The sequence below is a fragment of the Malania oleifera genome, chromosome 2 (genome assembly GCF_029873635.1).
Source record: "Malania oleifera isolate guangnan ecotype guangnan chromosome 2, ASM2987363v1, whole genome shotgun sequence".
NCBI classification, from domain to species: domain Eukaryota; kingdom Viridiplantae; phylum Streptophyta; class Magnoliopsida; order Santalales; family Ximeniaceae; genus Malania; species Malania oleifera.
The window spans coordinates 51,583,156-51,598,454 of record NC_080418.1 but is presented as its reverse complement, the minus strand read 5'-3'; the positions used below and the strand labels follow the sequence as shown (position 1 = coordinate 51,598,454).

The 15,299-nt window shown below is 36.4% G+C and overlaps 1 non-coding gene across 1 annotated transcript; it reads left to right on the top strand.

Annotated features, from left to right (window-relative positions):
- Nucleotides 1-251: 251 nt before the first annotated feature.
- LOC131149945 (small nucleolar RNA R71) lies at nt 252-357 on the top strand. Its single transcript, XR_009135336.1, has one exon. It is a non-coding gene; the product is annotated as a small nucleolar RNA R71 (small nucleolar RNA).
- Nucleotides 358-15,299: the final 14,942 nt, after the last annotated feature.

The following is a 15,299-nucleotide window of genomic DNA, read 5'->3' as shown; positions in this document are numbered from 1 at the left end:
AGGTGTGTGAGGGATCAGAGCATGGTCTATCGCTAACTCATAGACTCCGTTAGGATGGAAAGAGGAAGGTTGGGATGGTCTAAAAGTAGCAATAGTGTACTGCTGAGAATTCTCGGTGAGGGTCTCAAAAAGAGTCCAAGCCTTAGTCTCGTGCTTTGTGAGGAAAGTACCTCCACAAGATGCATCAACCATGTACCTATCTCGCTCAACTAATCCTTTATAAAAAGGTCTATACTAATTGCCACCTAGGGACTTAATGGTGATGGAATTTGCGTAAAAGGTCCCTAAAGCGCTCCTAAGTCTCAAAAAATTATTCCCCATCTATCTGTGAGAACCTGGAAATTGCCTTTCTCAACTAGTTAGTCTTACCAATAGGAAAGTACTTTTTTAGGAACTCGTGTTACATAGTGGTCCAATTGATCACCGAGTTCAACTCTAAGGAATTTAGCCAATATTTGTCTTTGTCCTTTATAAAGAATGGAAATAGCCTTAAAATAGAGGGCATGATCACCAAAGTGAGGCATACAAATGGTCGAACAAATTTCAAGAAACTAATCTAGATGCTTGTATTGATTTTCAGTTGACTTCCCAAAGAAGTTAGGAAGCATTGAGATGGTAAAGGTCTTGATTTCAAATTGCGTCGCTTCAACATCTGAAAATCGAATGCAAGACAGCAAGGTGTATGTATTTGGTGTGAAGTAGTCTCTAAGAGGTCAAAGAGGTTGCTCCTCCGCCGTAGGTTGATGGGGAGCAAGAGGTTGCGGATTTTGGCAAATGGGAACCGATTGGGGTTCAACCATGAATTTAGGTTTAGAAGACTTGGCTAACTCGGGACTAGAGGTAGATTTCCTAATTAATCTATGGGATCTCTCAATCTCAGGGTCTATAGGCACTAACTCAAGATCCAAAGAGCGCAAACCCAACATATACAAGTTCAACACACAATCAAGACTTCAAATATCAAATAAAAAATTAAAAAAAAAATAAAGAAAATAAAGAAAAACAAAACACGTAATACACTACACTAGAAATTGGATTACTACCATAACTGAGTCCCCAACAACGACGCCAAAATTTGGTAGGCTTGCTAAGGCTTGGGACCTTAATTACCAAAAATAATATTTATAACCCAACTAAGCCCAAGTTTAGTTAAACAAGGAGTGAATTAGGTGTCAATCTTCAGGGACTCAGTGCAGTGGTTTACTAGTTTTTAGCCTAGTTTACTATGCTTTGCATAAAAGGAAAAAGATGAGATTTTTGGGTTGTTTTCTAAACTACACAAGCAATGAAAGTAAATTGTAATTAAAGCTACTCCAAGAAAGCAAGTCTCAAATCATGAATCCAGGTTAGGCTGTCACTCGCGATAACTATGTCCGCTCAGCTATCTGTACTATGTTAGACGGTCAAATAAGTCATTCGAGTGGCATAGGGTGGCAAAGGTGTACCAATTGTCAGGAGCACGATCAGGAACCATGGTATACCCTATCTAGTGAGAATGAGAACACTCTATAGGAACCACAATGTAGTACGTATAAGTGACTGAATCCTTAGCTATGTTATCCTATCGCCTAGGATTTCATCACAATCAAACAATTAAATGTGCATGGAAATTAAAGACATGGTATTTAAATTGCAGAATTGAAATCAAAGCAAAGTAAATATATAATTATTGAAAATGACATCAATTGAAGCTTGAAGGCCTGTCACTAGCAATCAGGATTACAATTGAAAGCCAACTAATCTATGCGGCAACACTCATAACTCGAAGGTTGTCACAGGCCTTCAAAGAATCTAAATACAAACTAGACATGGAATTGAAAAGAAAGTTGTAAATCCTAATCTAAATGGCACCCAAAGACACTCTAGATCTGTACCTAACCAAATAGGGACCAAAAGGGAACCTTAATCATATATTTGAAGCTTAGTTTTATACCCAAAAGGGTTTACAAGCATTTGAATTCAAATCATGAAAGTTTTGGCAAAAATCTCGTGAAATAGGACTTGGGTTCAAACACAATCGACCAGGTCACACCCAAGTCTTCCCTTAGTTGCACCCTGGTTAAGACTCTCGGGAATTTTAGGGTTCAATCTGCAGGCTTCCTCGACCTAGTCGCACCTAGAGGATCTCTTGGTCACACTGCTAGCTTTGGTGTATTCCCAAGATAGGGGTTGAATTGAAATTTTAAAATTTATTTCTAGGTTTAATTAATCTAACAGCAGTATATTCGCAACTTAGGGTCTATCTATACAGTTCCAAATGCGCAGATAAATATAACGTTCAAAAATTAAGTGATGCACGACATTCACAATATAACATACATGTGCGATAAATAAACTATGGGAAAATAAAATGCACGCACGATATGTTATTAAGGTTAAGCCAACTGTGCATATGTCCCCACCTCTAGCTCGCAAGCCCGAGGATTCCACTAAAGGTTCACTTCATGGGTGGAGCGGTACCGGTTACACTTAGGTCAACTCAAGGGGCTGACGTCAACCAACACACCTTACTAGGATGGCACACCTAACTTTCCTAATCGGGTCTAAGCCAGTCCGAGACTATTCAACAGGGCTAGTCTCCCTCTTCAGGCTCGTTCCTGGAATACAAAAAATGTGTATAAAATTTTTGCATACACAGAGATATGCTTCTTACACTAAGCAGATTATGTATCACTAAGCACAGTATAATCAATCAATCAATGCACATCAACAATATAGGAGCTATAAGCTCAGTGTAGATAATGCTACTACTCTCAAGATAATGTCACTAAGCAATCCAAGTGTGAGAGTATGTTTGCAATCTATCTTTGAAACTATATATAGATATATATCAACCACAAATAGGGTTTCAAAGATTTTCAGCGAATGTAATCAAAATATCTCTAAGATAATGTTCTCAAGATTCTAACACAAGAGATATTTGAAATCAAGCTTGTTTAAAAAATATTTCACAAAGCACAAGAACAAGCCTTTGAATACTTGCAACAATAATGCAAGATTCACAAGCTCAAACGAGAATGAAATAATCTGGGGTCAACTCAAGCTAACTCTCTAAAAATAATTTCGACAATAATCAATGAGAGAGTATACTTGCTTTAAAATAATATATGAAAACACACAAATATATTCACTATTCAAGTTGCAAAAATAATGTAAATGAAGAGGATACAATAAAAACTCTTTTTATCAAAGATGGTTTGCAAAGAAGAATTAAAGAGAGTGTATAAAATTTTCTTGAATGTTGAGTATATAGCAAAAGGAGTATAAAATATTTGAGAGAAATTTTCCTAATCACTTTTGCTAATCTAATGCTAATTATTCCAAATGAGGGGGTATATATAGACATCCCCTTGTTTAAAGTCATCCAGGACATATAGGGAATTATTATAATTATTTTAAAACAATTTAACCAATTTAACCACGTTTTATTATTTCAACCACGGTAAAAATATTGGAGCAACCCGAGAGCTTGGGTCGACCGAAGGAAGGTTCGGTTTACCGAGTTGTGCAAGCTCGGTCGACTATGTAAGAAATGAACTAGAAGTTCAGTCAACCGGTCAACTAGGTTCTAGAGGCGATTTTTCTTTTCAGCACGGTTTGATCAACCGAGAGCTTTTGAACTGAGTAGTTCGGTCGACTAGAGCATTGAGTTCTCCCACGTGTAAACTCAGTTGACTAGGTAGTTGCCATACAATTTAGGCTCGGTCGACCGTATGGTCAAATGTTGACTTTGAGGGAGTTCGGTCGATCGAGTGAGAATGAATTGGCAAGTTCGATCGATCGGGAATGGTCAAACTGTTGACCCAGCATCGGCTCGGTCGACCGAGAGATATTGTACTTGTGCAATATGGTCGACCGAACATGTATTTTTAATGCATTTCGGTATTATTCCCTATGTATATTAACCCTATTCATATAATGATTAATGTTTAAGACTATAGGGCATATTTTTATAAATTATAGGGAGTTCTAAGGTCATTCTACGTCTTCTTTAAGACACCAAAAAAATCTGGTGTTGATCGATAGGTGATCCCTAAGGTCTTTTAAAGGTCATGATTTTGTGTGGGGACCTAGAGTCGTTATAAGGTCTTTGAGCTTGTAGTTCCTATATGCATGATATGTATTAAATATTACAGATCTTTCCTATGTTACTTTTATAGATCCAAATGAATAATAACGAATTACAACATAAATGATCTTCAGGGTCTTCATTTTCCTCCAGGTCTCTGAGTGCCATCGTATGATGTCACCAAGATGAACATGCACATCAACTCAGCAGACATTAATTACCTAAGTACTTGTCATAATCAAAATAGGGTATGAACTATAGGGTCAACACACGCCCTAGTCGAAACTCTCGGGATCTATGCTTCAGTTAGGTTTATGTTCAACCGATCTGGTCGCCCCTCAAGGTCACTTGGTCGCGCCCTTGGTTGAACCTCTCAGCATTTCCACTTCAATCTGCACTTTGGAGTCATCATTTTGTGACTTGGTCACCCTTTGTGTTTGCTAGTCGCACCACATGGTTGAGTAAGGTCTTGTTTGCTTTAAAGTACTAAGGCTTTGGGGACTTGGTTGAGCACCTGGTTGAGTCGTGTGCTTCCTAATTACACCCTTGGCTTCTTGCATTGCTTAACTCCACAGTTTTAACTTCGTTTTCTTGAAACATAAACAAACCATACGTAACTTCGAACTATGATAAGAAAGGGTAAATACAAGATAAATGAAGAACAAAATTTATGTAAATAGGGGCTTAAAATAGTGGATTTAGAAACACATCAAATTGTATGTGTGAGTATTGGTTACCCTAATTTTCAAAAAAGTAATCTTTATATAGAGTAAGAAACTTTCTTACCATTTTCCCCAGCTTTGGAAACTTAAACATTCGAATTTGGAAAGAAAATCTACACTATTAGAAGTTTAAAACATAGACTTCAGTCGCCTGATCCATGAGCTCAGTCACATGAACTTATTCAAAATAACGCATCAGAATAGGTAGTAGCAATTTAGTCGCCTGATCTTGAGGTTTCAATCACCTGATCCTATTCTTTTTCTTATTATTACTAGCAGTAGCATATCAGTTGCCTAATAGCTAAACTAATTAGTGTTTTTCACATTTTGATTTCAAAACTTATTTTTGTTAACTTTGAAAATGTATTTTAGACCTTACAAAAATATTTTCCATATTCTAAATTAGGTCTCTAAGTCCAACATAAATCCTAAGAGCTTTAAATACAATATTGAAATTAGAAATACTTATATGAGACTCTAAAAAGATAAAACAAATAAATTCCTAAGTCTTCATGTCAAATAGCTTTACTAATTTGTTCGAGCTTTAATCAATTCTTCAATATGTTTCATATCCCTCATGACTTATAGATTTAAGTCAAAGTTTCATTCAATCTCTTCAATTACGTTACTTTGTAAAATACTTGATTCCTGAAACTTAACTTGAAAGCACACTTAGAAACCTTTATTTGTTATCATCAAAACGAGATTAAGCCTTATTATGTCAACAATCTCCCCCTTTTTTGATGATGAAAAATAAGAAGCAAAATGAGAAAGCCTTAATAAGGCCCTCCCTCACAATAAGATTGTCCTTAGCAAGTCATTATATGAATATTAACATTTACAAAGCTCATATCAGAATTTCAATATAACATATAACAAGCTAACATGCATTACTCCCCTTGAATGTAATATCTCCTTAGACAATATTCAATATTCAAAACATTCATAAGAGAAACACATTCAACATGCATAACATATTCTGTATGAACTACTCATGAACTCATTTTGCCTACAACTTCTATAGCTCATAAGCATTTAACACGAACATACATTAGCATTTCACATCAACAAGAGTATATCATGAAAAACTTATATGTATCCTTTCATTATCATTTTGCCTAATTCCCCCCCCCCCCCCCTCTTTTGACATCAACAAAAGGGAATAAAACAGAAAATGAACATGCAAAATTTTCATGGGACCAATAATTAGAATTCAATGCACAAACATAAGGTCCAAAATTCATCATGCAATTTTCAATCTAGAAATTCAACAAGATGTCCAACAAGATATCCAATAACCAAAATGCAAATAATATAAAATATAATCCATAGTCAACATGAATTACTAACTATCTAGAATAACATAAGTAAATAGGAGAAAGCATCACGAAAGATAAGAAAATGATAAGAAGTCTAAACAACAAAGAAAAACATCGAGTATTAAAATATTACTTTGACGCCCTGTTTTTGTTGTTTTTTTTTTTTTAAATAAAAAATAGTCATATACCTCTAATACCCTATTAATAATCAGCTAGACAACCCGAGCCTAAGGTGGGGTACCGGGGATCCACCTGTCCATATTCACATTCTAATTGTGCAGCGGAAAACATAATACACCTACACTCTATATACAATACCAGAGTACTAAAAACTCCAAAAATATACATACAAACCCCCCAAACAAATCCATCAAATATCCCAAGGATTATACAAACATACCCCCAGTTCCAAAATAAAAACATACTCTGACTATAGTAATCTACTCCTCCCCTATCTCAGAGCTCACTCCGCCTAGTGGCCCGAATTTCCTGAAATGTTTAAAATCTTTGGGGTGAGACGCTTCTCAGTAAGTGGGAATAAATTATTATTATTAGTGTGTGGCAAATGAGTTTTAATGTATCATATCATGTTCATATAAATATTAGTTTAACTGAGAATGCTTAGTAATTGTACTCATATCTACATACATATATATATATATATATTTTTCTCGAAAATGTGATCATGCTCAATAAATATCTCTTTATACAAAATAACATATTGGCCAAAGTACAATCATATGAGTGTATCGCATCTGTAATGAGGAACCCATTCATATCATTGTCATGTAATAACCCCACATGATCGGGTTGTGTGGCCCGAAGGCAGGACTAAACCTTGGCTGGCCTATCAAGCTAAGTCAAAACACCCCATTTGTAGTACGATTGGCCCACCGCATCCTAGTCCGAACCCAAGGGTAGTCAACATCTCTCCGAAGGGTCAATTGACTTCCAATACCAACAAGCTCCTCGAGCTGTGTGGTTGCACTAACTCAATCGCTAGAAACGGTACCGTACTCTCATATCATTAATAAATCGGGTTCTCATTTTCACTACTCAATATACATAATAATATATTTCAAAAAGCTTTCATTTCTCATAAACATGTTTAAGCTCATGAGTATCCACGTGTATGTAACACATCTCGTCTGTAACTCATGGTTTTTCATCATATCTATTAGCATAAAACCATCACGTCTATATACATCACATACCATCATATCTGATAAAAACATGTATATATAAAACTCGTTTCATCATATCTGTATAAAGCATATCTGTATATACTCATATCATCATATTCGTGTAAAACATGTCTATATATATATATATATATATATATATATATCATATCATCATTTTTGTATAAATCATATCTCAATATAAATCACATTTCATCATATAATATTTTCACATATTTTTTTTTTTTTAAGTAATCAAAACCTTACCTCATGCCACATAGATTTTTAGTTATATTTCATAACATAATACTTGTCTCGAAAAACATATAATAATTTAAAGCCATTATTTTCATATTCCTGATAAGCCAGAAAATTATATATAATATATATTCATATCCTACTTTAAATTAATTTCTAAAAATTCTTGACATAATTTATTCCCTTTACCTGATTCTTAGAGAAATGCACGCAAGGATCCTAAAGTAGTGCTTGTGGCGTTCGCACAAATCCCTGTATTCACATACCCTAGTTTAATCAGCTCAACCTCGAAATAACTATTATCCTAACATCCATAAGCTCACACGCTCCCATTAACTGATTAAATTTTAAAGAAACACGGGTATGATCCACTTCCTATATTTAAATTTAATTTCTAACATATTTAAAAACACTAATATGATCAAAAGCCCGTAGTTTAATCTAATTCAAAAATATTCTAAAAAATCTAATTTAATCATATCCCTGCAATTTAACTCAATCCCAAACATTCCCAAAATCTATTTTAATTAATTCCCTACAATTTAACTTAATCCCAAAATATTCCCAAAAATATGATATAATCAAATACTACAATTTAATAATTAAATATTAAAATTTAATTGATTAAATTTTTAAAACAAAAAACATAATTTGTACTCCTCACCTTAGCCTTCAAGTGGTGCCTTGGATCACAAAATCAAAAATATGCTTCGATTAAAAGGACGAGGACCGAAGTTAGGACTTTGTGGTGGTGTTTGTTTTTCAATTCGGCTTACAGGTGGGGAAAAATCTTAAAGAGAGAATGAAGAGAGAGAGAGAGAGAGAGAGAGAGAGAGAGAGAGAGAGAGAGAGAGTGAGAGTGAGAGTGAGAGTGAGAGTGAGTGAGTGAGGAGAGAGAAATTGAATTATTTGAAAGGGAAGAGAGAGTCTACGGATGAGGGGGTGTTTACAATTCTCAGGATACTTCCTTAAGGAAGTTAATTTTATTTTATTTTTTATTTTTTATATTTTTTTAAATCACTACATTCTCAACTTCCTCTAAGAATTCGCTAACTTACATTCATCTCAACTTCCTCTAGGAATCACTAGAATGTTTATCCGACTCTAGAAAGAGCCTACGACCACCCACATAATGGCCCCAACCCAAATTTATTAATAACTCTCACTTGTGATGGAGGAATATCATAGTTATAATAAGGTCCTAGGAGATTACAATCAATCACATAAACAAAAATTCTCCCAAAACCATTTATAATCTAAAACCAAAAATACTAACTACCCTATATTGTATAAGTCAAGAGACGTACATTGTCATTTACTTTTATTCTTACTAGTCTATCTTTGGGTTCCACTAAACAAGTGTGGATATCTCTAGCGCATCTTTTCCTCTAATTCCCATGAAACTTCTTCTACTGCATAATTGCACCAGAGCACTTTTACTAGTGAGATTTTTTTAGTACGTAGTTCTTGTTCTTTTCGATTCAGAATCTGCATTGGCACTTCTTCATATGACAGGGTATCTCTAAGTTTTAGTGCCTCATAACTGATTACATGTGATGAATCTGGGACATACTTCCTCAACATAGATATGTGGAATACATCATGAATTCTGGATAGAACCGATGGTAATGCTAACCTATAGGCAACTAGGCCCACTCTTTCCAATATCTCAAATAGTCCAATAAACCTAGGGCTCAGTTTACCCTTTTTCTCAAATCCCATCACTCCTCTCATCAGTGTAACTTTCAAAAATACATGGTCTCCTGCACCAAACTCCAGCTCTCATTGGCAGGTGTCAGCATAACTATTCTAGTGACTCTGAGCTATTTTGATCCTGTCTCGGATAAGTTTGATCTTTTCTGAAGTCTACTGAAATATATCTGGCCCTAATATCTAATTTCACCAATTTCATCCCAATATAACAAAGATCGGCACCTCCGGCCATACAATGCTTCACATGGTGTCATCCCAATGCTGGCTTGGTAACTATTATTATAAGTAAATTCAACTAGTGGTAAAAACTATATCTAACTGCACACAAGCTTGCAACATATCCTCTAGTATTTGTGTGGTCCTCTCTATCTGCCCATCAGTTTAAGGATGAAATATTGTGCTAAACGTCAGCTGAGAACCCATGGATCTTTGCAAACTCTTCCAAAATTGAGATGTGAACCATGGGTCTCAATCCAAAACTATGGACACTCACATGCCATGTAGCCTAACTATCTCTTGTATGTACAACTCTACTAATCTACTCATGGAGTAGTTAACTCTGATGGGAAGAAAGTGGGTAGTCTTTGTTAATCAATAAACGACTACCCATATGGAATCCTGTCCATGAAGTGCCAGCGGTAACCCTGTGACGAAATCCATCGAAATGTGCTTCCACTTCCATCCGGGGATGTGAAGTGGCTGCAACGACCCTGCCTATCTCTAATGCTCAGCTTTCACGTGTCGACATGTCAAATACTGCTCCACATATTCAGCGATTTCTTTCTTCTTATTACTCCACCAAAAAGACTCCCATAGATCCTTGTGCATCTTAGTGCTTCTAGGGTGCACTGTATAAAGGGTTCAATTTGCTTCCTCTAGAATAATTCTTTTGATCTCAACATCAGCAATTACGCAAAGTCTGGTATGGAACCTTAAAGCTCCATCCTCTAAGATATTAAACTCTGCTCCCTAACCATTCTACACTTTATCCCTGATCTGTACCAATTCTGCATCTTGCATATTAGCAATCTTAAATCTATCCAGTAAAGTTGGCTGAAGCACCAGATTGGCAATAAGTGTCTAGTGATTCCCTTCTACCAAGTCCACACCCAGCCTTTCTAAAACCATCTAGATTGGATGTTGAATCACTATTGTTGACACTAAGGCATTCCTTGATTTACGGCTCAAAGCATCAGTTACCACATTAGCTTTCCTAAGGTAGTAACTGATGGTGCAATCATAATTTTTAATCAATTCCAACCACCTCCTCTACCTCATTGTCAACTCCTTTTTGCATTAAAATGTATTTAAGCCTCTGGTGGTTTGTGAAGATCTCACACCTACCGCCATACAAATAGTGTCTCAAAATATTTAATGCATATACCACTGCTGCCAATTCTTAATCATGTGTAGGGTAGTTCTTCTCATACTCTTTAAGCTGTTGGGAAGCATAAGCTACCACTTTCCTCTGTTGCATTAGAACACAATCGAGCCCTTTGCGTGACGCATCACTGTAAATTACAAAACCTTCTTCTTCCGAAGGTATTGTCAAAATCGATGCAGTGATAATTCTCTGCTTTAACTCCCGAAAAATTTGTTCACACTCATCGATCTAATCAAACTTCACACTTTTCCTAGTCAATTTTGTCAAAGGACCTGACAATTTAGATAATCCTTCTACAAACTAGCGATAGTATCCTGCCAATACCAAGAAACTCGTGATTTCCTACACATTTTTTTGCGTTTTCCAGTCCACTACTACCTCAATTTTGCTCGAATCCATAGAAATGCCACCCTTGGATATAACATGCCTGAGGAATGTAACTTGTTCCAATCAGAACTCACACTTCTTGAATTTAGCATACAGTTTCCTTTCTCTCAGTATTCGAAGAACTATCCTCAGATGATCCTCGTGCTCCTTAGGGCTCCTTGAATACACCAGAATATCTCAATAAAAATCACAACAAAATGATCCAGGTACCGATAGAAGACTCTATTCATTAGATCCATGAAAATAACAGGATCATTCGCTAGTCCAAACGGCATAACCAAGATTTCATAATGGCCATACCAAGTTCAGAACGTTGTTTGAACATCCTCTGCCTTAACCTTCACTTGATGGTGCTCGGATCGTAGAACAATCTTGGAGAAAGTTTGTGTCCCCTGAAGCTAATCAAACAAGTCATCGATGCAGGGAAGCGGGTATTTATTCTTAATTGTCACTTTATTGATTTCTCTGTAGTTGATGCACATTCTCATCGACCCATATTTCTTTTTCACAAACAATACTGGCACTCCCCAGGGTGACAATCTAGGCCTGATGAACCCCTTGTCCAGCAATTCCTGTATCTACTCTTTCAACTCTTTCAATTCCTCTAGAACCATTGTGCATGGCGCTTTAGAAATCAGCGTTATTTTCGGCGATAGTTTGATAGCAAACTTGATTTCACGATCAAGAGGTAGTCCCGACAAATCCTCCTGAAACACATCAGAAAAATCTTTCACTATCGAAATATCTTCCAACCTAGATTCCCCTTCCAGCGATTCCTTTACACAGGGCAGGTACCCTTGGCATCCCACCAACAGCAACCTCCTCGCCTGAATAGCCAATAATATCTATGGTGGGGAGTGCACACATGTCCCCATAAATCAATACTCCTGCTCTCTTGGAGGTTAGAATACTACTTATTTCTTATGGCAGTTGATACTAGCATAGTTAGCAGCTAACCAGTCAATTCCCAAAATTACCTCAAATCCCTACATGTCTAGGATTACCAAGTTAACTGGCAATGACCTCCCCTGAATACTAATTGGACAATCTTTGATTACTCTCCTACACAACACTACAGTCCTCGTCGGTGTAGCCACTAATAAACTAACATCTAGTGTTTGAGCTTTTATCCCACACAATATAACGAACTCCCGAGCCACAAAGGAATGTGTCACCCCTGAATCAAATATATAACAAAACATAAATAATACTTGTCACCACATCGCTTGCTGCCTCTGCGTCTCCTAGGGATAGTACAAAGACCCGCACCGGGGTGGTATTTCTCTGTTGGTCATCTCAAGGTGCTGGGTAATTTCCTTGGTACAATCTGAGAGTAGGCACATAGCTCAGGGGTGCATGACAATCCTATGCCATATGGCCCAGCCATCTGCATCGGTAGCAGGTGACTACCCTCGCCCGACACTCTCCTGAATGTCTTTAATAACATCGAGGGCAATTAGGAGGTGTTGGATTGCTCTGAGGAACACGATGTCCCCTTACCTGTCGCTAGCCCACATCATGTCTCCTCCACTAGCCCTGACTAGTTCTCACTCGAAAACTAGGAGGCATAGGCCTCTTCCTCTGACTCTGTCCTCTTATACCCCTCTATTGACTAACTTCGACAACGATGACTTTATCCACCAGCTTAGAAAAATCTCATATTTGTAGAATCGCCACATGCTCATACATCTCATGTCTTAGCCCTCTTTCGAATCTCTAAGCCTTCTCGAACTCATCTGGTATCATGAATGGGGCGAAACGAGATAGCTCCACAAGTCAGAGTCAAAAACTCCTCCATCTTTGCATCTCTAAAAGAGGTGAGGAAGTAGCGGTTGAAAAAGATCTCCTTAAACCTTTCCCAAGTTAGGGCTATTGGTACAGGTCTATGCTCCTCTAGGAGCCTTACTACAGACCACCAATGCTCAGCCTCCCCTACCAGTCTAAAGGTGGCATACAGAACTCTCTGCTCGTCGGTGTAGTGTAGTACTGTCAGGATCTTTTCAATCTCCTATATCTAATTCTCTGCCATAATTGGGTCTGCACTTCTTGAAAAGGTCAGAGGATTCATCTGGGTGAACTTCTCTATAGTGTAGCCCTGATTCACTAGCAAGTGACCTTGCTCCCTAGAACTCTACGCTATCTCAACCATCATCTACTGAGCAACACTACGTAGGACTACATCAAAATCACTACCTCCCATACTAGAAGGCCCCGCATCATCACCATTTCTAGCATAAGCGTTGCTATTTCTAGGGTCCATCTTGAAAATAGAACAAAAATAATTTTAGAATTCTAATTTCTTAACGTGAGGAGCACCATTATCAATCTAAGAAAACAATGGAACATCCACAAAATTTTTGGCTTTTTTCCACCCACTAACATCCTAAGTCTCAATCTCTCTACTCAGAAGCGAAACCGTCAATGGTTTGCCATAATTTTCTTGAAACCGTCGTCGTGGGAAAATCACAAAAGACCGTCAATGGATTTCCACTTCTAGGCTTCAAAACCAAAACCCAAGATTCTATTTAGCTTCCAATAATGACTTGCTAGATTCTTATTCTACCCATTTTCTACCCTCATCAAGATTCATTCCTATACTCTAGTATTGTATCTGCTTAAGTCTGCAGAACCTAACAACTTAGGATTAGATACCAAATTGTAATGCCCTGTTTTTGTTGTTGTTTTTTTTTAAATTTATTTTTTATTGTTTTTATTTTAAATAGTCATATACCTCTGATACCCTATTAATAATCAACCAAACAACCCGGGCCCAATGTGGGGTACTAGGGATCCACCTCTCCATATTCACATTCTAATTGTGTTGCCGAAAATATAATACACCTACACTTTATATACGATACCAGAGTACTAAAAACTCAAAAAATATACATACAAACCCCCCAAAAAAATTCATCAAATATCCCAAGGATTATACAAACATACCCCCAAGTCCCAAAATAAAAACATACCTTGACTATAGTAATCTACTTCTCCTCTATTTTGGAGCTCGCTCCACTTGGCAACCCGGATTTCCTAAAATGTTTAAGATCTTTAGGGTGAGACACCTCTCAGTAAGTAGGAATAAATTATTATCAGGGTGTGACAAATGAGTTTTAGTGTACCATATCATGTTCATATAAATATCGTGAATTAGGGCATTATGCCAAGAGGGCGGTGAATTGGGTATTTCAAAATTATTTAAGTTTATTTTACCACTTGATCCCTATTTCAATATTTAACAAAATAATCACAGGAGCTTGAAATTAGTTCAAATTATTATTTCACTAAATTTAATTATACCCAATTAATTTTCAAGTGCATGTAATATTAATCAACATACAAACATGCTAAAGCTGATAATGAAATGCAAACAGAAATTAAAACGTTAAGGGAAAAGAGAAGGCAAACATGATTTTACGAGATTCAGTCAACCAGGCCTACGTCCTCGCCTTGAGCAACCCACTCAAGGATTCCACTAAATCCCTGCTCCTTTAACCAGGACGGAGCTTCCTTTACAATCCGCTGCTTACAAGAGGCACAACTTCCTCCTACTCCGCTTCTTACAAGAGGCATAGCTTCCTCCTTCCCAATTCACAACCCAAACCATGACTACACTATAGAATTACAATTCTTCAAAGCTTAATATTGCTTCCAACTAGGCTAGTTAGTACAATAGAAATCCTAACACATATCCATATGATACAACTTGAAGATCAGTATGTATGTAACGATAAATTAATTATATGAATGATATGTTTCACAAATCAATATCTACCAAAAATGATTTTATAAATAAATGCTTTGGAGAAATGTATGGTTCAATTTTAGAATACTTTACACAAGATTAGAAAATAAGATCCTTTCAAAAATAATCTTTATTAATGCGCAGATCTATGTTCTTGCTATCAATTATTTGTAAAGTTGAATCTTTGAATAAATATACAACTTTGAATATTGCAAAGATTTAAACACTATGTTACAAAAATAATATTCCTCAAAAATATGTATTTAAAAGCTCTTAGTATTTGCAATCAAATGATTCTTAGACTAATCAAATAGCAAATCTTTGAATGAAGATATATTTAAAACTTTCTTCAAGATTTTGGTTTTAAACAAAAACTTTTCTCAAGTAGTGATCTTTCACAAAAGTATATATAATTAGTAACTCAAGATCAATCTCTTAAAATGAATATTCAAAAATAAGTTTGTGAGATGAAAAAATCTTCAAGAATAAGCAACCAATTAGTTTGATCACCAAACCTCAAT